Here is a 25,690-nt window from a genome sequence, read left to right on the forward strand (position 1 = left end):
GGTATGTCTGCTCCAAAACCTGTTGGATTCACCCTGTGCAGGGTAACTTTTGGCATCTTCATTTCCTGAATACCCTTGCCCCGCCTTCCCTGAAATGCCATTTCAGACAGTTCCTTCCCCCACTTCCCAACGTAAGGCAACGACACACTCCTCCCTCCCTCTACCAATGCCCTCTGGGGATTCTGCTATGGAAGACCCTGGCCCAGGGGTTTGGGTTCTATCACCATGAACTCATGTGACCTTGAGCAAGTTCCTGCCCCCTCCACTCCCCTTCAGTACACACTTTTCATTGCTAAGCCTTGCATTAGAAGGTCTCATAGATCCTTCTGGGTCGGCTCGAGCCCCAGGAACCCGCCCTCCCCACACCAGAAGAGCACTCACCCTTCGGTGGCTCCCACCACAGTACCAGTGCACTTCCACTGTCCTCAGGGGCGGGGCTTGCTGAGCTCTTCAGGGCGGAGCCTTGAGAGGAGATGGGGCTGGGCTTGCTGAACTCAGACCTGCAACAGAGATCAAGGTCAATGAAGCTTTGTTAAAGGAGTGAATGAAGTGAATATACCTGAAAACCACAGGTCTCAGCCGGGTTTTGCCTGGAGACTGTGGGCTGGTTACTTGCCTCTCCTGATTGGACCACCCTTCTTTGGCAACACCACTTTTCCAATTCTTGGTTTCCACAGCTTCAGGCTAATTATGCCTGGGTTTATCCCTCTGTCTCCTTTAGGTTCTGGTTCAGTCTCCTTGACTGTCAAATGGCGCTGTTTCAAACACCTGCCCAGAGCCCAGCAACAATAAACAATAGACATTAGCTAATGTGGGTGATGGAGGGAGGGTGATGGGGTAAAGCTGAGGGGAGGAGGGGCTCCCGGAGTGGATCCGCATTTTGTCCCTCTTTCCAGACCTTGCAGGTTCAGCAGACAGGACAGAAATGGGGCTTTTTAGGGTAAAAAGCAGCCAAGTCTAAAAAGTAAGGCCATAACAGGAAGGGGAAAGCTGGAGAAGGGAGCAGAGGTTGTTGAGCTGTCTCTTTTTGCACTCTGGGCCCTTGATGCCATCCCTGCCTCCTTGCTGAATGCCCAGGCTCCTCTGTCACAGCTCATACCATGTTGGCAGTGATTTGTTTTCCTGTCTGTCTTTCCTGCTGTGGGACATCTTGGAGGAAGTGTGAGACCTTATCTGTATTTGTGTCCCGGTGCCTTGCACACACAAAGATAGGGTTGCTTTGTCCCCATTTTCTGGACGAGGAAATGAAGACATAGGAAAGTAAATGCCTTGCCCGGTCACGCAGCAGGTGAGTGCTGTGGCTGGGATTAGGCCAGGTGACACCACACAGAAATGTCCCATGGGGGTGAGAGGCCTGGGGCGGTGCTTTTAAGAAAAACAGAGTTGGGAGTGGGAGGGTCCTAGCTGGGCCCTGGGGATGACCAGTGTGGCCTTACAGCACCTCCATGATACAGCAATTGCAGCATGATTGCTGTCACCATTATTGAGCACTGGCTATATACCCTGCACCACACTAAGAGTTTCACGCACATTAATCTTGTTTCAGCCTCCCAGCTCTCCTGGGAGGTAGGTCCCATTACCAGCCCCCACTTTATAGGTGAGTCACTGAGGCTCAGGAAGGTGAAATGACCTGCCTATGATCACATGGCTGGAAAGAGGCAGCGTCAGGATTATAACTCAGCTCTTCCTGACTCCAAAGTCCATGCTCTGAACTGCTAAACTGCCCTGTTTTGCAGACTTTAGGATATGCCCCAGCTACCCTGCCTTTCCCAGAATGCCCCAGATCTCACAGTCTCGTATTTGAGACTCATTGATTGATTATTGATGGATGAATTTGTGGTCTGGCTCTGGGGCTTATCAGGCCCTGGGCAAGGACAGGAATGGGGATGGAGGTAGGGGTCCTCCAAACCCAGGAAATGGCCTGAGGCTGCCCTCACCCCAGCATGCCTGCTTCTGGCATCCACCACTGCCAACTCAACCCACCTTCCCTCTGCCTCTGGATTTAAAGGCACAGTGACAATTAATCACCCAATGACATGGAGGGCAGGCTGCAGCGGAGTTCATTAATTAGGGAAATTTCTCCCAGCCCTTTGAAGGTGAAATGTATGGGGAGGGGCTAGGGCCAGGGAGAGATATTATTCAAGCTGAACAAGCTGACTCTGAGAGAAGTCTTCAAGAACAACTCCTGGGGAGCTTTGGAAGGATGGAGACTTGACCAGGATAGATCGGAGCATGCCCAAGATGCCCTCCTTAGCCCAGCTCTAGGGCTCCAGCCCAAGGGTGGGTCCCTTTCCTTAGCTGATAGGCCAGGCATCCCTAGAGGCAGAAGGGCCTCTAGGAACCAAATAAAATAAGGGCGAAGCTGTTACCTGCACCACCTCACCAGATAGAAGGACCCAATGATACTGCTTATGCCAAAGCCCCACAAGAATGATGTGATGTCATTTGCACAGCTTAAGTGGTCCAGACACACAGATACATGGGAGGACACTCTGTCAAACCAGCCCAGGCTCAGGAGGGAAATCAGAGACGGGACTCGAGTTCCAGGAGTGGGGAGAAGGGAGGGTTTTCAGCCTCCTTCCCCCTCCACTACCGCGGCCTTCAAGGGTTCAACTTCTTGTGTTGGTGGCGCTTCCATACTATCTCTAGAAGGCTAGGTGGCTGCTCCTAGAGGCAGGGAGGTACTGGTCTGGGGGAACCAGCCGTTGACTTGGTCATGAGGTTTAGAGCCTCAGGAAGCCCCTTCCCCACAACCACACACCAACTATCACCGTCTGCAGCATCAAGACTGGGAGACAAGAAAGAGCTTGAGGTGACAAAGGATGCTTAAGATCCCAGGTGGGAAGCATCCAGCTTCAGCTCACATCATGATCTCACTGTTTGTGAGTTCAGGCCCCACATTGGGCTCTGTGCTGACAGCTTGGAGCCTGGAGCCTGCTTTGGATTCTGTGTCTCCCTCTCTCTCCCTGTCTCTCAAAAATAAATAAACATTAAAAAATAAAAAATAAAAAGATTTGGTGCTTACCTACCTCGAAGGTACCCACAGGCCCTCTTATATCACTGACAGACAAGGTAAAGGTCCAAGCCAAAAGATAGTAGCTGCAAAGCCCTGTAAGACTCAAGGAAGGGCTGTCATCAGGGGTGAACACCTGGACAGAAAGCCAAAATTTCAACAGGCTAAGGGAAAGTCCGAGTGAAGGAACGGAGGTGGTAAGTTACTTAGCATAAGTGGGGAAGAGTGAGTTGGTGAGCAGGGTGGCCATGATCTAGGGTGGATACACAGGGACCCTGGGAGGCCTGGGAATGAGGCCAGCGAATCAAGTATGGGCCCAGCAGCAGAGGGCCTTATTTGCCAGGCCTGGACTAATTCAATCATGGTAGGAAGTCATGGGGGTTTTAAGGCAGGGCCTGAGCTTGTGTTTTGCAAAGAGCACTCTGACAGCTGCAGGGGGACAATGGCTTCATTGGAGAGGGCTACAGCTAGATGGAAGCCAGTGAGGAGGCAGGTTTCATGGTCCGAGAGAGATGATTATGACTTCAGCCAGGAGATAGAGCAACGGGGGAGGAAACTATGGTTTATTGATCACCTACTATGTGCTGGGCCCTGCCTTGGGCACTTTTTATTCATCCTCACCCTTTGTGATGGGATTTTTATTATGCCTGGGATTTGGGGGCAACTAAGGAGCTAATAAAGCTCAGGTGAGCAGGTTCTGCACACCTGGGCAGGTGTCTTTTCTCCATTCTTTCCTCTGCCCTCTCCCTTGAAATCTCCTTTGCACCCTACGGAGGGTCAGGAGCCCAGGAACACTGCCCCTGCCCAATTTGGGGACCCCCCCCAATGAAAAATCATGAAAAGTAATGCCACAAAGCCCACACGGCCCCCCAACTCTTCCTCTATCCCTGCCCCCTCCAATCATTTGTACGACAGGAAGAGAACCTAATCCCAAATCTGAAAAACTATGTGATGGAGGATTTACAGTATTAGAAGGCAAACAGTGGCAGGTGTAATTAGGAGAAAAATTTGTCATGCTCTCGACTTGGGGAAGAGAAGGGAAGGTCTGGCATCACAATCTCCCCAGTGTTTACCCAGCATGCGCACACATGCGGGGGAACGGGCGCTGGCCACGGGCAGATTAATATTTGATGCAAGGAAGAGAAACGCATGCTGTTCATGTTTATTTAGGATATTGTGAAATACAGTGAAATTTGCAATTTTATTGGATTTGGGGGGGACGGTGTTTTGGAGAAGTCTTAAGCTGCATGGTAGGACACGCACATCTCTCTGGAGCATAGAGGCACCAGCTTTGGTGGTGAGTCCCCTTTGCCCCCCTTCCCAAAACCAAACTTGTAGTTCCATTCCCCTCCTGAAATGAGAGAGGATTGGCCCCAGGGATATGGGTGGAATAAGACAGAAATCTCAGCTGGGCCTCTTAATTTGGAGTTTAGTGGCATGTGGCTGGCACAAAGAGGCTATCTCTGGGGGGTTCTTGTCAATTACAGGAGGGCTGGAAATCATGGTTGGGCAGCTTTAGGCACTGGTGACCATGGCCAGCTTGCAGGGTCAGGGTGGGGGGCACTGGGAGGGGTGGAGAGAAAGGATGGAGTGAGAACAAGGGTTGTTCTCTTTGTACTCAAGAAACTGGTTGATGGATAGAGCCCTAACGGGTATGAGTCTAACCTCACTCTCCCAGTCAAGGACTCTGCGCTCTCATTTCCTTTCTCTAAGTGGTCACCTAGCCTGTGCACCCACATCTCCATTGTTGGGGAACTCATAATGGAGTCCATTGCTGGACACTGCGTGATGGAAAACTTTTTCTTAGACATAGTTTCTAAGCTATGTAGTTGAGGGGTGCAATAGGGAAGTAAGTGTTAGGTCACAGAGTGTGCTCTCATTTGTGTTAAAAGGGATGAGAGAGATAGATGATGATAGATAGATAGATAGATAGATAGATAATATGATAGATGATATAAATGATAGATATGCTTGCCTACATATTATATTTCTGAAAGAAAACATGAACATTGGTTACAGTGATTGTTTCTGGAGGGGGAACTGGATGGTTATGAAACTGCGGAGTCAGAGCAGGTGGAAAGACCGCCTTTTCACTATACATCTTTGACCAATTTGAATTTTTCATCATGTGCATGTAGTACTTTTTCACAATAGAAATACCATTTACCTTCTAAAAAGAAAGTATTTGCTACTCAAAGAGCGGGCTAAGATAAAAAAAAATTGTATGGTATGAAAAAGAAATAGGATGAGATATAGGGGAGTAGATAAGATAAAGGACTACAGGGAAACCACAAATGCAATAGGAGGATTCACACCCTCACACGCACCCATGCACACATACATTCACACATGCACGTGTGCACACATGCGCGCACACACACACACACACACACACACACACACACAGAGAAATCACATTGATCATTATTTGGACTGAACACATTGGAGCCGCTACGGCCTTTCCCATTATGACAGCTCTCCCAGCGGGGTCGCCCGGAAGTCCCTTCCTCTGTCTGCTGGCACCCTTCGATAGAACGAAATGCCACTAGAACTGTGTCTGGCACCTATAAATATGTGAGCTGGGCCACACTGGGTCCTGGCACCACCAAGACTTCTTCCCCCACCACCTACTGCCACTCTTTTTCTCAAGGATGCACTTACAAAGCTGCGGCCTTAGTCTTGCCCCATGGGGGCTCAGAGCTGGGCTGAGCCTTTTCCAGTTGCAGGCTGTCTCTGTAGTTGCTCCCCACTCTCTGACCTGAACCAACACACTGTGGACCTCAGAAACTATCCATTGCCCACGTTTTTAAAATGGGTAAACTGAGGCCCAGGATGAGCCAACAACTGGCATGAGATCATGGAAGAGAGATCTGCCTTGCGTCTTCCCCTCCCTCTGTAGCCCCCTGCAATAACCCCCAGGCTGGAGCCTTGAGCAAGGCCTCTGGGAGAAGTGGGACCAATGCTAGCCAACCTAGTGTTGGAAGGAGCTGTTTCCAGTGTAGACTGCAGCCAAACCCAAAGCCAGACAAGGCATCGGGTTAACTCGGGCTCGCAGAGAAGACAGAGGCCAGGCAGGTCTCAGCACGCAGCTTTACTAAGAGCGGGAAGATGGCTATGCTGATGCTTGCATGCACCCATTGGTGTGCACGTGTGGTGTGAGTGCACACACGAACGCAGTGGATGGTGTTTGTGTGCATGCAGAGATGTGTGCATGGGGCCATGTGAGTATTAGAGTGCATGCGTGGCTACTAACGAGGGTGTGAGTGCGAGTGCGTGCACAGCAGGCTCCCTACATGTGCTGCAGCTGTCACCACACTGACTTGCTGCATTTGCTGGAAAGGCTGCCCTGCTCCCCTGAACTGTGACCTGAGGGTTTGTCCTTTTTGTAAATTTCAGTATTCTCAGTGCCAAGTACAGTTCATGGTGTATAGTAGGTGCTCAATCAACATTTGCTGGACTAAACCGAATTGAATGGAATTCATCCGAACAGGACTGATTTTCCTGGTGAATCTCTATGCCAAATACAGTTCATGGTGTATAGTAGGTGCTCAATCAACATTTGCTGGACTAAACCGAATTGAATGGAATTCATCCGAACAGGACTGATTTTCCTGGTGAATCTCTATGCGTACAAGTCTGTACCAGGGAGAGAGAATGGATTTGTGGCACATGGGTGAATGCTTATGGAGTGTCGGTGCATGCGGGTCTGGGGCAAATCTCCACATTTGAGCGTGGGTCTGTCTGGATGTTGTGAACATGCCCTGGCATGAGTGAGTTCAAACTGCAAGGAGGGAATGTGCGTATGTGCGCACGCACATATGTGTATTTGTGTGCACACACGTGTGCCAGCTCCGACAGCCTCTCAGACAGGCGGCAAGCCCAGTGACTCCTCGGCTTCGGTTTAGCCAGGTTTCTTCTCCGTAAACCTGGAGCGGCTAAAATTAGTACAAAAATGGTAGCATTCGGTTAAAAGGAAGGGGGGTGGGAAGAGATGAGGGTGCCCGTGAGTGCTATTTTATTTCTCAGTGAGAGGATAAAGTGATTTTTCCTACATAATTTTTGATGTAGAGGCTAAATTAGGCCGGAGGAGAGGGACAAAGCAACTTTTGCCCTCATTAGTATTCCGGCCGCGTTGGCTCAGCCACGGCAGTTATGTATTTTTGCAAGTATGCATATAATTTATTGTGGAGAACACAATTTACATGGTAGTCGATGCCTGTTTTATAGCCTCACAAATAGATGTATGAACTCAAGCATATAATGGCCCAACCAGCAGGCGCAAATACGTTCTAAATCTTCTAAATGTGCTTCACAAAAATGTAACTGAGGAATATAAAACAGATCAATTCTTGCATGTTATATATTGGTTTTTGATTTACAAATCTAATCTGGGACATTTCTTCAGAAATGAGGGGATTTCCCCCCCCCTCCTCTTCTTCCACCAAGTACTCCATGCACAGACCTCGCCTGCTGGTCAGGCGCCTACAGGCACTGCCAGCTCAAGAACATGCATGGGTGCCCACATGTGGGCATGCTCCTGCCCAGCTGCCTGGATGCGTACTCTAGGTGTGCTGGGAAGCTGCAGACTTTGGGTGGAAGGGACTGAGTGATCTTTGCTCCATCTTTGTGACCTTCCCCGCATCTGAAGCTGAAAATCAGGGAGGCGGGTTGCTGAGAGGTTCCCATGGGCGTTTTATATCTCTCAGACCTCTTCCTTCTGGGCTCCTGCCTAAGTGGCCTATTTTTCTCTGGTTCCCATGCTGGCCTCATGACTAATTAGAGCAGAAAAAGAAAGTGAGAGTCTTAGAAATGAAACCAAGCTCACGTTCACGGAGTTCCGTTTTTAATGTGTGTTTTATTAAAAATATTTTTATTAATGTATTTTCATGTACGTGTTTTTTTTAAAAGAAGCCCATTCCATTAGTAGTTAATGGCCATGTAAATTGTGGTGTAAGCATAAAATGGAATACAACACAGCAAAGAAAATGAACACACTACTGCATGCAACAACGTGGGTGGATCTCACACACATAATGTTACATGCAAGAAGCCAGACCCAAAAAAGGATCTGCTGTATGGTTTGATTTATATAAAGCCCAAAGCATGAACTAAGCCAAACTACAGCGTTTAGAGATGGCAAAACTACCAAGGAAAGCAAGGAAGTACTCTCCATGAAAGTCAGGGTGGCAGTGGGGCCCCTGGGTGGCTGAGTTGGTTAAGGGCCAGACTCTTGGTTTGGGCTCAGGTCATGGTCTCATGGTTCATAGGTTCGAGCCCCACTTTGGGCTCTGTGCTGACAATGCAGTGCCTGCTTGGGATTCTCTCTCTCTCTCTCTCTCTGTCTCTCCCCCCGCCCTGCCCTTCTTCCACTCTCTTTCTCTAAACTTAAAAAAAGTCAGGATGGTGGCTAACCTTTGGAGAGGAGGGGTTAGGTGAGGCGGGGAGGGGGGCATACGGGCAGCTGGCAATGCTTTAATTCTTGCCTGGGTGGTAGTTCCATGGGCGTTCCATTGGTGATAAATTTCTGAACAGACTGCTCCTCTTTGTATCCATTTTTCTGTATATATGTTATATTTTACAATAAACCAAAAACGCCCAGAAGGGTTTACGATGAAAAGCAAATGCCTTCCTCTCCCCTCCTGTCCCCTGAAGGCAACTACTGGTAAGCATATATGATTGTGGAGCTTTTCGACCTCTCTAGAAAAAAAAAATGTTATAAATCTTTTTACTTTTGGGTTTTTTTAAATTTTTTTTTGCTTTACTTATTTTTGAGACAGAAAGAGAGCACCAGCAGGGGAGGAGCAGAGACAGAGGGAGACACAGAATCTGAAACAGGCTCCAGGCTCTGAGCTGTCAGCACAGAGCCTGATGCAGGGCTTGAACCCATGGACCGCAGGATCATGACCTGAGCCAAAGTCAGACACTTAGCCGACTGAGCCACCCAGGCACCCCTAATTCTTTTTACTTTTGTAAAGAGTGGTAGTAATGTCTCTGCCTCCATTCCTGATTTTAATAATTGGGGTCTTCTCACTTTTTTTCTTGGCCATTCTTGCTAAACATTTGTCAATTTTGTGGATTTTTTTCAGAGAACCAACTGTTGGTTTCGTTGATTTTTGTCTATTTTTTAAATTCTCTCTTTCATTTATTGCCACTCCAATCTTTATGATTTCCATTCTTCTGCTTGCTCTGGGTTTGGTTTTGCTCTTTTTCTGATAAGGTGAAGGGTTGGGCCATTGATTTGAGAGCTCCTATTTTAATGTAGGTGTTTACTGCTATAAATTTCCCTCTCAGGACTGCTTTTCCTGCATCTCATAAACTTTATTATGTTATGACTTTGTTTTCATTCATCTCAAAGTATTTTTTCATTTCCCTTGTGATTTATTCTTTGATTTATTGGTTATCTAGGAGTGCATTGTTTAATTTCCACATATTTGTGAATTTTCCGAATTTCCTTCTGTTCTTAATTTCTAATTTTATTCCACTGTTGCCCAAGAACATACTTTATATGATTTCAGTCTTTATAAACAACTGAGACTTGGTTTGTGGCCTAAGATATGCTCTTTCCCGGAAAAAAAAAACATTCCATGAGCATTTGGGAATGTGTACTCTGTAGTTGGTGGGTGGAATATTCTAGTAGATCACTATTAGAAAATAGTGTTGAGGTGCCAGAGTGGTTTAGTTGGCGAAGTATCTGACTCTTATTTTTTTGTTGTTTATTTATTTATTTCTCAGAGAGAGAGAATTCCAAGCAGGTGAGATGCTTAACCGACTGAACCACCCATGCACCCCAGCATCCGACTCTTCATTTCAGCCCAAATCATGATCCCATCGTTCATGGGATAGAACCCCACATCAAGCTCTGTGCTGACATCGCAGAGCCTGCTTGGGATTCTCGCCCCCTCTCTCTGCTCCTCCCCTGCTGTCTCTCTCTCTCTTCTCAAAATAAATACATAACTTTAAAAAGGACAATAATGTCTGTTGAGCCTGGTTGGTTTCTAATATTTTCCAAGTCTTCTGTTTCCTTGCTGACCTTCTATATAGTTCTATCCATTACTTTAGTAAAATTTTGTATCTCACCTACATGTTACTTATAATCTTCAAGGCACAGACAGTTTCAGGGACCTACAACCCAGGAAGAGGGGGGAGCTTTGATTCCACTGAGCTGAGCCACTCCCTTTCTGCTCAGCAAGACAGGATGTTCTCTCCCCCTCCCCTCCCCACTGTTCTATAGCCTGGGGTCTTGGACTGCTGTGAATGCCCTCCTGGTATAGATAGTAAAACTGAAGCCCAGGGAGGGGAGGGCCTTGTACTAGGTATCTTGGAGCTAGGTCTGCTGTGTCTCATCATCTGCTCAGCTTGTGCCACCGTGACTGGCCCACTGGTTGTCAAGAAAAAAAGGGACCTGTTGACGTCAGCTCCAGTGTCATTTCCATATGTAAGGTGGGGTGGTAGTGAGCGGGGGCAGCATCAGAATGGGAAAGAGTAGACATCCTAGCACATTTAGAAAACCAGACTCACAGCTCCGAGCTGTGTGACCTTGGACAAGTTACCCACTGAACTTGTTTCCTCTGGAGCCCTCATGATCACTGAGTCCCCTCTGCGCACCCAGGACTGTACACATACAATCTCATTCAATCCTCCCAACAGCATTGGAAGAGGTAAACTCCTCCGGCATAGGAAGAAACTGAGGCCTCATAAAGCAAAATAACTCCCCCAAAGACACAAGCATTCACCCATCACTCTCTGGTGGCTCCAAAGCTATAGCACAGGCCGCCCCTGCCACAGAGCCTCCATTCACCCTTGGAGCATGGGTCTACGTATTTAACGGTGGATTTGAAGTTAGACCGAGATTCAGATAATATTCATCACTGGGATTACTGTTCAATTTGTTAGATGTGGTCATGGCATGGTCAGTTATCAGTGAGAAATACATAGTGAAGTATTTCCACATGAAATGGCTTGCTATCTGGGATTTGCTTTCAACTACCCCAGCAAAAAAAAAAAAAAAAAAAAAAAAAAAAAAAAAAAAAAAAAAAAAAAAAAAAAGGAAGGGACAGATGAAACAGGATGGGCAAGACTGATAACTGTTGTAACTGAGTAATAGGCACTTAGGATTCATGAAACTACTCTCTAGTTTTCATTGTTTAATTTTTTCAAAATAAAAACATTAACAACCCCCATCCCTCCAGGGATTCTGATTCCAGACGCTTTGGTGGGTCTCAAATAACCTGGGACACGTCCCACACCCTTCAGTGTCCCCAGGGCGAGCAGGGGTCTGGTCTCCTGGTGGAGCTGGCTGTGTTGTCTGGAACGCACGTGTAGCTGTGTGACCACATGTGTTTCTCCTCCTGCCCTGGTCACCTGCCAGTAAGACAGAGGAAGCAGGAAGCCAACCCCGAATTCCAAGAGCCACTGTACCCCGGAGAGTCGGAGAAAGTCCTTTTTTCCCTTGACCCAGGAGAGCTCTCCTAGCTGGGCAGCAGAAGGAATGGAGGCCTTTGCTTTAAATAACAGTGGGGGAGGATAGAATGGCCCTTCAGTCCCCTTCCCAGATGAACACACTCCAGCTGGGGGTCTCCACCTGCCAGGCAAGGGAGGGGCTGGAAGGCTCAAGCTGGACTTCCTGGCCTGTATTCATAGCCAGTGTCCCCATGGCAACAAGCTAGTTAGAGGGTCCTCAGCACAGCCCCCTGGGGCCACTTATCTGCACCCCCCACCAGGAGGGCAGCATTAATGGGCTACCCTGCCCTCCTCCCCTCTCCCAGCTCTCAGGCCTTCCAAGGTGGCCCCCACATGCCCCCTCATCTCCCAGGTGTACAGAGCCAGGAGACAAAGGGCCCCCATCCCTGTTCACACACACACACACACACACACACACACACACACACACAGGGGCTTGCTGCTCCCCTCAGACTGCTCAGATCTGAGCAGAGCTGCTCTGGGTTTAGTGGGAAGAAGAGGCAAATATTTGCTCACACACTCGTCCACACACTCATCCACACACTCACAAACTCACACAACCTGGCAGGTGTGAGCAGTAAGATCCCCCCCCCCCCACACACACACACACACACAGAAAGTATCTCCAGTCTGGGAAGGTTCTGGCGTCGCTGGCAGGTGTAATCACTCCAGTGTAGCAATCCTCCTCTACCAGGTCCAATAGGTAAGTTGATGAGCCTCACTGAGCCCTGGTTTTCTCATCTTTACATTAGGAATAATTGGACCAACTAGCTATGCCATTGTAAGTGTTAAATTTGATCACAGGAACACAGTAGGTTTTCAGTTAATGCTTGTTCTTGCCTCCCAATGAACCCAGGTGGCCCTGTCTTTGGAAAGCTGTTCTGGGTTCAAGTTAGGCTGGGGAGTCAGACAGTCTGGCAGGTGAATCTGGGCTCTGCCGCTGATGAACCACCTGACCTAAGCAATCACATGATCTCTCAGAGCCTTAGTCCTTTCATCTCTGGGTGGCTGTGAGGATTAATGGGATAATAAAACATTAAGTGTAGTGCTTGGTATACCGTCAACATTGTAGTAGGCAGAGTAATAATAATGACAAAACCAGGATGCTGATGAAGGCCAGCGCTGCCTGGATAGAAAGCTCACTGTATGTCCCTAGCTCCTTTCTGATGCACAAGCTTAGCTAGTCCTCGCAAATTCTGTGAGTGAGATAAAGTTATCATCCCCATTTCACATAAGGGAAAATTGAGGAAGCACTGAGAAACCCATTCAGGCCATAGAGATAAAAAGTGGGGATTGAAGCCCAGACAGCCAGGCTCTGTTGTAACCAGTGGGCCACGATGCAGTGCCAGGAAGTGGTGCTGCTGTTGTTCTCAGACAGAGGAGCTCAGCCTAAGAGCTGGACCCCCTCAGTTGGCAGAAGAGAGAAGTGAGGTTCCGAGAGAGGCAACTCCTTAATGAGGTCATCCCGGGCCCCGTGGGTGCCTGCCATCACCTCCCCAGTCTCATCTCCAGAGTGTCCCCGCCCAAGTCGGAGCCTGCAGAAAACCAGGGCATCTGCTCTGGCTAAGAGGGGATCCAAGGACTGGGGAGCCTGAGTCAGAGACTCCTGAATCCTGCCATCAATACCCTCATGCCCTCTTTCTTTCATTCTTTTCTCCTTCCTTCTTTCCTTTTCCCTTACACAGATTTGGTGGAGTTTCAGTTCCTTATAAGGCAATCTCTCATCCTCACCAACACCGTGCCCCCCAACCTGCCCCATCCACCTAGCTGGATGGCATACAGTGGGATTTTCCTAGTTCTGCACCATCCTTGACCCTGGCCATCCCTGCAACCACCTGGTTTCCTCAACTGTAAAACTAGGGTATTGCCCCCTAATTCACAAGGCTGTTATAAAATCCCAGCAGTCTTCTCCCACCCCTTCCCTGCAGGCTTGGACCCTAGGTCCCAGGCTCATGTATTTCTTCTCTCCTTGAAGCATCAGGCCCTGTGCCAGTTCTGGCTATGATGTTTGATAAGACCCTACCCTCAAACTCCACACTTGGCAGAAGAGAGAAGCAAGCATTCAAGCAAGGAGGAACACCACCCTACACACAGAGCAATGTGGAGACAACCAGCTCTGGTGGTCCTCACTGTGGAATGCACATTGGAATCTCCTGGGAGTCCTGTGCCCAGGGAATACCTTGGCAATTAACCCAGGATTTCTGGGTTATGGTATGTATGGGTATGTTTTAAATCCCCAGGAGACCCTGACATGCAGCCAGGGGGTTGAGAATCACTGCTGGAGTAAACGCTGCCCCACAGGCATGGGCAGAATGTCCAGGGCTCACAGGGAAGGCTGAGGTGGGACAGGCCACTGGGGACACAATCTGACCTATGGCCATCACTCACTCACCCACAGGCAGGAAACACGGAAAGGAAGGGATGATGGGGGCATCTGAAGAGTGGGTAAGGTGTGGTGGGGGGAGGGGAGACGGGAAAGCATGGAGGCCCAGCAGAGGCAAGGGCCTCCAGTTAAATTCATTGTCAGGCGTCACCCATCTCTGCAGCCCTTAGACACTGAGGCAGTTCCCCACATTGTCCTTGCCTCCCACTTGCCTAACGAAGCAATTGCAGAAATGACATCATGACGGGGTTGCCCGTGGGACTGGAATGGACAATAGCGTTTCATAGGATCCCTAGTCACAGCCTGGATTATGGAGAGGAGGCAGAGCACAGAACCACCATTAGGGTGGCCCACTCTGTATCCCCTCCCCCCAAGTTCTGGAAACAGAAACATTAAAAGAAAAAGATTGACTTTTAGCTTTATGAATTCTCAAAGCTAGAAAGTGTCTTAGAAATCAACCTGTCCAACCCTCCATACAGATGGGGAAACTGAGGCCCAGAGAAAGGCATGCTGGGATTTGCGAGCATCTCGGTGGCAATATTGCTTGTGAGATTTCCCTGCAGTCTTTGGGTTGAGGGGCAAGGAGGCTGATGTCCTCTCTTTGTTCTAAGAGGCTGCAGAAAATCATGCTGGAGGCAGGTGGAGTGAGGGAGAAAGTGGCAGTATTAGTGTCCCAGGGCTCCCGTTACAAATCCCCACCAGCTTGGTGCCTCACACAGCAAGCATATGTCCTGTCCCAGTTCTAGAGTCCAGAGGTCTGAGATCCAGGTATCAGCAGGGTTGGTTCCTTCTGAAGCTCTGAAGGAGAATTTGCCCCATGCCTCTCTCCTTACCTTCTAGTGGCTGCCAGCCACCCATGGCAGCTCAACTGGCTTGGAGCTGCCTCATCCAACCTCTGGCTCTTAGTTTCTCTGTGTCTCAGATCTTGTTCGTTCTCTTGTAAAGACACAAGTCATTGGATTAAGGGACACCCTACAGATGACTTCATCCAACACCCTTAGATTAATTACATCTGCAAAGATTCTATTTCCAGATAAGGCCACATTTACAGGTACTAGGGGTTAGATTTTGGACACATCTTTCCAGAGTAACAAAATTCAACCCACTCTAAGGGCTTTTTTGGGTCACTATGGAAGAGGGGAGAGCAGTAGTGTCCCCTGATCTGACCCTCTCAGCTCTGGCCTATCCTCCTGGGTCCAGCCACCTGGAGTGCCCACTGTATAACCAGTAACCTGAGACCAGTGCTGGCTGCTGGCCAGCAGGGGCTGAGCCCAGACATGTACCAGAACACCAAGTGCTAGAGAGAGCAGAACATCGTTTGCACACTTCCTACATGTTGAGGATTATGCTGGGTGCTAGTGAGAAGCTGAAAAGGGAGCCCAGTTCCTGTTTAGGGGGCTCTTGGAGTCTTGCTGGGGCAGAAGCCAGACTCACTGTGGGTGCCTGGTGGCTTAGGTTGAATATACACTGTGGGGCAGGGAGTGCCTGAGGCTGCTGAGGGGAAAAGAAGGAAATGAGGGAGGGTCAGGGGTGACTAGGGGTTAGCCTTGAGTGATGAGAAGGACTTCAGAGAAGTGGGGAGGACATTCCAATCTGAGCCCCAAATGCCTGATTGCAGGGGATGCATGTGGGGAGGATCTTCCTCTGGAGCTCCCCAGGCCAGGTCCCAAGAGACCCTTACTACACCTGATGTCACTGGCTGTGGCCTCTGCTGACCACTGCACTGGGCACTGAGCAGGGCAGCTCCAGGATAAGGCTGCCAAACAGTGGGTGCTCAACACATGTATAGGCTAAGTGACCAAATGGACAAAAACAAACCTCTTAGAATCTTTGTTTGTTTGTTTGTTTTAATTTTAGAGAGAGAGAATGTGATTGAGAGAGGGGCAGACAGAGAAAGAGAATCTCAAGCAGGCGCCACATTCAGCATGGAATCCAATACGGGGCTTGATCTCACAACCCTGGTATCATGACCTGAGCCAAAACCAAGAGTCAGACACTCAACCCACTGAGTCATCCAGGTGCCCCAGGGCCCAAGAATCTTGAGGTGGGGGATTACCCACCTACCTCACCTTCAACACATGCCACCATCATTACCGTTAGTGATTGATTGACTTGAGGGGTTCTTTGTGTACCACCATGCACCACACACATATATATACGCACGTGTGCGTGCGCATGCACACACACACACACACACACACCTCTCAAGGATTTGAAGCAGCTTGGAAGAAACACACAATAAGGTAAAATAAAATTTAAGTAGGTGGAGATGACACTAAGGCCAAGGGAAAATCAAGGCTCAGCACTGGTAGCATCCACTAAGCGCCTACTGTAAGCAAGACAGATTGGTGATTCCCATTTCTCAAGGGAAAAGGGAGCCTGGCCAGGAAATAGACTGGGCATTTTAGAATTCCAGAGTTTAGATTTTGAAAAGCTCCTAGAAGTCCCTGAATTCAATCTTCTACACAGAGCAGAATGCCCTGTACTTCATTCATTCATTTGTTTACTCAACAAATTCTTATTGAGCACCTACCATGTGCCTGCTGATAAGCACAGACAAGGCAGCCAGCCCTGACAGAATTGTAGTAATCTATGATTGCTCCATCAATCCAAGAGTTGTCTCTCTGGTGGCTCTTTGCTATGACCCTGCAAGAAAGTGGGACATAGATGCAGAGGCCGAGATCCAGCCTGCCAGGGCCATTTAGTAAAAAAGGGTGGAGCCCAGGACCAACCCACTTTTTCTGGAATGGGAGAGGTATTGATGCCAGATATTCTAATAGGCCTTTCATACACTCTATTTCATTTTCTGTATCATAATGCAGTGTGATCTTTGGCTGCAAACTGAGCCTCTCTGTGGCTCCCCATCCTAATTTGTAAGATGGAGATAAAGAAAAAGTACAGAACCTAATGTGCCAATGTTGGTTTTGACAAAGAACCATGGTTTCATAAAATGCTAACAATAGCAGAGACTAGGTAAGGGGCTTACAGGAACCCTCTGTACTATCTTTGTAATGTTCCTGTAAATCCAAAATTACTCCAAAAGAAAAAGTGGATTTAAAAAATTAAAAGACCATCTTACGAGTTTGTTGTGAGAAAGGCTTACTAAACACATTATAAGTATTGGTGATTAGTACTTAATTGTCACAAAATGTTGGGATGGAGGTTTATTCATCTCATTTTTCAGACCAGCCACAGAGAAGTTCAGTGACTTTCCTGAGATCATACAGATAGTGTTAGGTGACCCAGAATTTGAACCCAAGCCTGAAACACTCCAAAGGCCACCCTCTTTCTACCATACTCTGCCATCTATAATATTTTCAGACTTTTAGTGAGAAGAAAACAACTACCTCACCATGGGCAGTTCTGCTAGTGAGGCTCTGAGTGTTGTAATGACAAATGATCAAGTGTGCTCTTTCTGTAGCTTTCATGGGTTGATCCTCATCTACCGTTAGGATCACTTCCCATAGCATAGCCAAGAACTCATTGCTCAGGCCTTGATTCCAAATAGATGTCTGCCTTCCCCTCCCCCATTCTGGTCTCCGGAGCTGACCCATCTCATCTGCCCACTGTCCCTCTTTTACCTTACATGAGGGGCTCCAAATGGGTTGGGGACTCTGGGTGGCCCCTTAGAGCTCAGCCATTGTTTTCCTCCAGGATCTGAACCACATAGTGCTGCTCATTTGCTGGGAGTCAGGTAGCATTTGAGCAGCCTCATCGGGCTGCCTGAAGGGGACAGAGGGAGCAGAGCCCAGGCCACTGGGATGTCTCCAAATCAGAAGACGCAAGGTTCAGTCCTGGTGACTCTGCAAGTGTGTGGTTGCAGGCAGGCCACTAGCCATCCTAAGCCTCTGTTTCCTCATTTGTAACACAGGGAGGCTGATAACAATACTTTCTGTTCCCACATACCTCTCAAGCAGAGTCTCAAACGAGACAAGATGCCACAGCTCTAACCCCCCAAGCCCCTCATACTTCCCTATAATAGAGCACATTCCACATAGGACCGTAACTTCAGTGTATCTCCAATTTTCATGTATCTTCTTTCTCCACTAAAGACTCCGATTTTTTCTGGGGCAGCAACTATGTTTTATTTACTTTTAGGTCCTGAATTCCTAATAAGATTAATAGTAGAAAACACTTACATAGCTCTTATTCTGGACCAGAATCAACCCTGTGAGGTAGATATTATTATTACAGGAGAGAAAGCTGAGGCACTGAGAAATGTCTGAAACTATACCTGGCATATAAACAGTGTCCAATATCTGTTTTTGTTAGAGACATGGAAGGAAGGATAGGTGAGTTAATGAGTGGATTAGTAGGCGGATGGGTGGATGGATGGGCAGACAGATTGGTAAATGGGTGAGTGTATGAGTGGGTAAGAGTGGGTGGGCATGTGTAAAGATGAATGGATGAGTGGAAGTGTAGATGGATGGATGGATGGATAGGTAGGTAGGTGGATGGGTGAATGTGGATGAGTGAATTGATTAGTGGATGGATGGATGGATGGATGAATGGATTGATGGAAGGATGGATGAGTGGGTGGATCAGTGGGTGTATAAAAGTGTGGGTAGGATAGGTGCATATGTATGGGCAGGCAGACTGGCAAATGGGTGAGTATATAGGTGAGTGAGTAGGGGTGTGTGGACATGTGGAAAAATGAATGGATGATTGGGTGGATGCATGGATCAATGGATGGATGGATGGATGGATGAATAGGTGGGTGGGTGGGTCAGTGGATGAATAGACAGTGGATGTGTGGATGAGTGAGTGAATGGATGAATAAGTCAGTGGATGGGTAGATGAGTGGACAAGGGCATGGATAATGGTTCAGAAAATGCTGGTGTTATCAAGTCCTGAGAGTGGAGAACTAACCTTGCAACATTTAAAGGGTTATAGGTATTTAAAAATAGCAAAGAAACCTCCTCACCCTAATTGTGGGAAGACACTGGGAGCAGGAGTCCCCCTACCCCAGATCCTTGGGCAGGTGCCATCTCCTCCCCTTCCCCACCCCCTCCCTGACACTGCCTCAGGGCAGCCCCCCACTCCACCAGTGGATGAAAGGTTGGCAGAAGCAGCGAGTGGGCGGGTGGCTTGTTCCCTCATTGTCGGCAGCGGTAACCTTCCTCCCGGCTGCTTGTTCTGTGTAATGTTACACTTGTCTTCCTGCAACACTTGGATACCCGAGCCAATTTTGTCATGCAAATGAATTCAGCCCATTGTAAATCCTGCGGAGGGAGCGGTCCGGGAGGGAGGGGCAGGATGAAGCTGAGCTGGGGGGTTGGGGGGGCTTCCCTGCTGCCCCTGCACTGCCACAGAGGAAGGGGGTTACATTTGCTGTGGCCTCTGGCCCTTCTGGGCTAGAATCCCAGACCCTTAGAGCCAGATCAAGCTTTAGAGATGGATCATCTCCAATTATAGGTTAATAATCTGAGGCCCAGAGAGAGACAGTAATTTAACACAGACACACAGCCAGTTAGCCAGGGCTCAGTCAAGTCTCCTGATTCTTAGCCAGAACTCTCTCTGCTAGGTTGAACTGTCCCAGATGCAGAGTCCCTTCAGAGCCAGCCCACTGGCCACCAGGATCGCCAAATCTACCTCTTTATCCCATCTAACCTGGAAGAGGACTCTAAGGCCTTCCTGGGGCCATGACTGTCGGGAAACTAGCTCTATTACAGGGAGCAAAATCGAAATGTGGACAAGGGACAGGTCTGGCCTGGAGAGGCAAGGTGGAGCTCTGTCCAGGGATGCTGGCCACAGTAGGGCTGGGCTAACAGCCCTTTCTGCTGGGAAGTAGGGATGGGATGGAAATACCAGGTGTTCTGTCAAGGAGGGCAGGCTGGGATGGATGCAGTATGTCATTGTCAGAAAAAGCAAGGAAGGGCAGGAGTGCCCGAACACAGGGAGATAATGACAGACTCAAACCACAGAGCTTCCTGGGGTCTCAAGGAGAGGGAGCCCTGCAGGCGAGCTCACCTGAAAAGGGCAAGGGCAGAGGCACCACAGTACCCTGGCCCCAACCAGAGTGCTGGCAGCACACAGGGTTGGGGGAGACAAAGGGAGAAATGGCATTTGTTTCAAGGCTGGCCAGGCTCCTCACACCATCTTCAGGTAATTCTTGCAGTAATTCTGTGAGATAGAGGTTGTCCCCACTTTATAGATTAGAAAACTGAGTCTAGGGAGATTACATCCCTGACCCTCAAGGCCACATAGCTTGGAGCAGAGATTTGAATCTCAGTGCATGAGATTCAGACATTTCAAAGTCTACATTCTTTCCACTCAGCATTCTGCCACTCCTACCAAATTCTGCCATCAGGAGTCAGCCTTTCACTGAACCAGTGGACAGTTGAGGAGGGTAGGGTTGATGAGAGCAATGGTCCTTGGTAGAGCCCAACTTTCCAGAGGTGAGAGTTTCAAGCTGTTTGGAACCCTTGAGGGCTTCCTGCGATGCACTAGATAAGGCCATCTCCTTCCCCAGACATTTAAGGCTCAGCCCAACCTGCCCTCTCCTAACACCCAACTCCTGACTCAACTTCCATTCTGTGCTCCTCCTTGCCTCCAGGTCTCTGTACAGGCTGTTCCCTCAGCATGGAATGTCCTTCGCCACACTGTCTGCCTTTTGATTTTCCTTCTTCCCCTGCCCTGACAGTGTTGGCTCCCTCTCCTAATTTATGTTGGCAATCTTCCCCGCTAGTCCTAGAAGGCCAGGCAGCCTGTTACCCACCCAACACCGTGACTAGGGCATGATAGGAGCTAGATAAGTGTTGAATACTGGAAGAAGGAAGGAAGGGAGGAAGGGAGAAGGATAGAGGGAGGGAGGAAAGGTCTGTGTGCCAGTTGGTCCTAGAAGGAAGATATGGAGCAGATATAGAGTGTGATCAATCATGACTCTGGAGTCAGGGAGTCCTGGGTTCAAGTCCCAGTTCTGATTTACTAACTTTGTGATCGTAAGCCTATTAACTATGTCTCTCTGGGTCTTGGTTTTCTTGCTGTAAACTGGGGATGGTAAAGTCTCTCCTCTTAGGCAATTGCAAGGATGATAGAAGAATACACCTTGTGACATGTAGACAGTGCTCAACAGCTGCAGAGTCCCTTAACCTATCCCCTGCCCAGTTTCGGACTGTGGCCAAGTGCCCAGGAGGGGTGAGTGGGGCAATGATGGGTTTTGTTATACCAGCAGAAGCCATGTCTGGTGGCTCCCCATTGTCCACACTACAGACTCCTTGGCCAGTGACCCTGAGGTGACCATATTCCCTCATGAGGATACTCTGTCTGGGGGCCCTCCTCCTGACCTGACTGCCTTCTCCCCCTGCCCCCATCACTAAGTCTCTATGCCGATGATAATCTCCCTTCTCAGATGGCCTGAGACAACCAAATGCAGGAGATCAATCAACTGCTAAAAGTGTTCACATTCCCAAGCCTGGCTCAGGTCATTCTACACAAGCTGCAGACCAGAATGGCCTCAGATATGGCCTCTCTACAAGGACTAGTGCTCTCTCCTGCCTGGCCAGCATCCCAGGCGGAAATAGGCCAGATGCCGCAGAGGGAAACGACTCCCCAGAGAGACAGTGTCCTTTGTCCAGCTTTGCCAGGGACCTGCTGTGTGCCCTAGCGGCCAGTCCCTTCCTCCCCTGGGCCTGTTTCTCATCAGCCAGCTGAGAAGGATGGGCTCAGGAAACACCAAGGCCTCACCTTTATGGGAGTAGGAGACAGAGATAAAGCGTTCGCCTACAGCTGAGATGCCTTTCTCCAGAGCCCCATGCTGCTTGTTCAGATGCAGAACTGGGTGGACAGAAGGCCCTAAGAACCACAAGACAGACAGTAATTGTAAAGATAATAACAGGTTTGCTGAGCACTTAGTATGTCCAATAACTGTGCTAACAGACTTCGCTAAATAAATGATTTCATCAGTCCTTACTGTCACACTATGAAGTGGGCTACATTATTATCCACATTTCACAGATGGGAGAAGGGCCAGAGAGAGGGCCCCCATCCCAGGCTACACAGAGCCCTGTTCTGCTGACCCTGGCCTCCACTTTCCATATAGAGCTTGGCCCCAGCCTGGCTTTCGGAGGGTTTGGCTTGAGGACATATGTGAGCCTCTCTGCCTAGATGTGTCTGCTCCCCTTTGCTGGCTTTTTTTTTGGGGGGGGGGAGAGATAGAAGGAGGGTGGTTCCATGATAGATGGAGGGAAGAAGATCGCCAGTGCGTTTACACACAAAACATGCTGGCAGCATTCCATAGCACTTGGCTCCTCAGGGGCACTCCAGAAGAATGTTCTAGAAGAAGGGAGGAGAGAAGGAGGAAAGAGGGACCCACAGGTCCTAGGTGCTAAGAGAATATAAGCCCCCACACTTCCATGTGGGCAGTGGTCTGGCTTAGGGGAAGCTAGCCTCTCAACGACTCCCCATGTGAGGCACAGACCAAGGTGGAAGACGCCAGAATCAGAAGCCTCCCTCACTGGGGGGCCCCACGCACACCCATTCCCTTCTCTGGACCCTTCTGGAACTGAACCAAAGAATGGCCTGCACCAGCCACACTGCCGTGCCACAAACCCCTGTGGCTTGAGAGCCCCGGGGCCACCCCCTCACGCTGAGGGCGCCATCTGAGGATCAGCTGGGGGCCCTGATGATGGAGCCCCTCTGGGCCATTCACACTGGGCTGCCCACAGTCCTGACGCCGCCTTTCGCTTTTGCTGGCATAATGTATGCCCTGTGCTGCCGCCCCAGTCACTCAATCCCAGCCGGTCTGCGGAGGCAGAGATAGTCCTTAATGAGAAGGGCCCAGGCTTTATCTGCTTTCTACTTCAGCCATTATCTCCCCCAGTCTATAGACACGCAGTTACCTCTGACAATAATGCTCAGAGGCAACAAATGCTGATGAGTTTTCTATGCAGTCCGCACAATAAGTCTATCAAAACAACCTCGGAAAATTATGAACCCCCGTGACAGACAAATACAACCAGCTTCGGCGTGAATTTAGAGCCCCCAACGCTACGTTTCTTCTAATTCTTCAGGCCTCCCTTATCTCTGCTGTTCCTCTTCTGGTGGGGAGATAACAGTAATTCTTCTCCGTGCTGGGTTTTTTTCTCTTCCTCCCCCTTTCCTTGCTTTTTTTTTTTTCCACCCACTGAGTGAGATGTTTTCCGTGTCTTTCTGCTTGCTAAAGATAAAGGGTTAAAGACCAACTTATGTTGGGTGCTGGGGAAGGGGGGAGGGGGCACGGGAGAGGGGAAAAAAAGTAATCAGCATTCAAGAGATTGCTATCGGAGAATCCGCGCAGAGAACAGTAATTTTGCTGGCTTCGGCAAGGGCTCTCTCCACTCCCCCCCCTTTTTTATGAATGCACATAATGCCTGGAGTGTTGGGGGCAGATAAAAGAATTAGCAGCAGCCAGGGGGACGGAGGCCCGGAGAACAGGGGAGAATTAGAATGTCTATCTTTGTCTCTTCCGGCTCATCCAGCCAGCCGAGGCTCCCGGCTCGTAAACAATTTAATCTTTTTGCTACAGTTAAAATACAAAGACAGCAAGCCTCCTTCTTCCAAATGGAAAAGGGAGGAGGAGCAGGACTGGAGGAGGATTGGGGTGGGGGCTGGAGAGGGGGGCGCAGGACTAGGGAGAGGCAGATAGGAAAGGGCTGACACCACAAACTTTGCTGCTGCTGGCTTAACCCCTTGGCCTTGAGACCTCAGAACTCCCCCACACCCCTGCTGCCCCCAGGGGGGACGCAGCCTAGACCTGGTCTAGCTCAGCTTACCTCCAGGAGTGGAGGCTTGGCCTTTGGGGGCAGGTGGGTGGAGTCTTGCTCCTGCCAAAGGTCTCTGGTCCTTTCTTCCAGGGAGGTGATAGCTGTTGGCCTTTCACCCCATGCTACTTCCCCTGGTCTTCCCATAGTCAAGGCCTTTCCTTATACCTCCTTTACTTCATGCCTCTCCTCCCCCTGGCTCTTTCTAGACTCTGACAAGAGCTCTCAAGTCATGCAAAATGAGCATGTCTTCTCTTCCCTGCCAGGCTGCAAGCTTCCAGAAGGAAGAAAGGACTACTGTGGCCACCAGTGTGCTCCTGCACAGGGCAGGGATGGGGCTCAGGGCCTAGAATGGGGGCCTAGCTCTTCATCTACTGTCTAAGACAGTGATGGAGAGAGGCGGAGATGGGATATAAAAGACACGCTCTCTCTCTCTCTCTCTCTCTCTCTCTCTCTCTCTCTCTCTCTCACACACACACACACACACACATACATGCACGCACGTGCATACACACCAGGAGAACCGAATTCTAGGGAAGAACACAGCCCAGAAGGAGGAGAAGCCCTTCTCAAAGGACAGATCATTTTGAGGGGCCTGAAAAGAAGGCAGAAAGGCACTAGGCATAGATTAGGAGAGGTAGAATCCCTGCAAGCTCGGGGGTCAGCGGTCTATTCGACTGACCAGGGGCATCCTCAAGGCAATCCAAACAGTGTCCCCCAAGTGCCACACTGTGGCCACCTCTAGCTATTCCAGCTGGACCCTTGTCACACACATCATGAAAAACTAGTTTTCATAGGGTCAAGTTGGAAGCTGTTTCCTTCTCTGCCCACCTCTCTCCTGCAGGGTGCCAATCCCAGTGTACTGCCATTGAATTCACTGCCCTCTCTTGATTGAGAGCTCCTAAAGGGCCAGGGCCAGGGCCAGGTCTTCCTTAACCCTGGATGTCAATGCCAGCACATGCCTGGTCAAGCTGGATGAATGTTTGCTGAGAGATTCGGTGGATGGGGAGATGAGTGAATGAATGAATGAATGAATGAAGTCAAGTGGAACAGGGCAGGGCTAAGAGGGTGGGGGAGGGGCGCCTGGGTGGCTCAGTCGGTTAAGCGACCGGCTTCGGCTCAGGTCATGATCTCACCAGTTTGTTGGTTCGAGCCCCGCGTCGGGCTCTGCGCTGACAGCTAGCTCAGAGCCTGGAGCCTGCTTCCGATTCTGTGTCTCCTTCTCTCTCTGACCCTCCCCTGCTCACACTGTCTCTCTCTGTCTCTAAAAATAAATAAAAGACATTAAAAAAAATTTATAAAAAAGAGGGTGGGGGAGAGGAGACATTCTGTGAGAACCAGACACACACTTGAAGAGAAGCGACTCAGGAAAGGTATGGAGATATGAGGGCCCAGAAGAAGAAAAATGGGGTGTGGCCCAAGAGCTGGTCCTCAGTCCTCAGGCTCTACCAGCTGAAGGTACTTAGTTAATGAAGGGAATCAAGGCAGTGATCAGCCAGTTGATCCATGCTGGCAACTCAGCCAGTTGCATCCCTGCTGGAGCTTAGCCACACTGAGAGAATTCTCCTACCTCTTGGCTTGGGACCTTTTCCAGGAAGGCATGAAGGAAAAGCATGGGCCTTAGGGTCATAAGATCTAGGATCACCATCTAGAGCTGAGAGGTGACCCTTGTTGGCTGTGTAAACTCAGTAGGTCAATGTCTCTGAGTATCAGTCCCCACCTGTTTAATGGAAACAGTAATGACCTGTATACCTTACAGGGTTGGGGCCCATCATGTATTAGTCACTCTTGAGTAGAAGAAGCAATGCCTTGTAATGACAAGCCTAACAAACACAATAACCCAAGGATGCCCAAAACACAAAACATCTCAAATCTCCACAAAGAAGCTTTCTTTTTTTTTTTTTTTCAGTCATTCATCTTATCTTTACCCTTTACCTTAGCCCAGCCATGTTGGAAGGGATAAAGCTGCTTTCTCCAGCTCCTATGCCCCCCCACCCAAGACGGGTGAGGGGGTGCTCAGGAGAAGCTTTTTGGAAGCGTTAGGAGGTAGGGGCCAGTAACTTGCTCCAAGGTCTACAGCTTTGCAGAGAACCT

At 49.2% G+C, this 25,690-nt stretch overlaps 1 long non-coding RNA gene across 1 annotated transcript in view; it reads right to left on the reverse strand.

The window, feature by feature from the left end:
• Positions 1-426: 426 nt before the first annotated feature.
• Positions 427-25,690, reverse strand: part of LOC115281812 — an 85,883-nt gene continuing 60,619 nt past the window's right edge. Inside the window, exon 3 of the long non-coding RNA XR_003904417.1 lies at positions 427-500. This is a non-coding gene — a long non-coding RNA (uncharacterized LOC115281812). The remainder of the gene's footprint in view (positions 501-25,690) is intronic.

The sequence above is a fragment of the Suricata suricatta genome, chromosome 17 (assembly GCF_006229205.1).
Source record: "Suricata suricatta isolate VVHF042 chromosome 17, meerkat_22Aug2017_6uvM2_HiC, whole genome shotgun sequence".
Lineage (NCBI taxonomy): Eukaryota > Metazoa > Chordata > Mammalia > Carnivora > Herpestidae > Suricata > Suricata suricatta.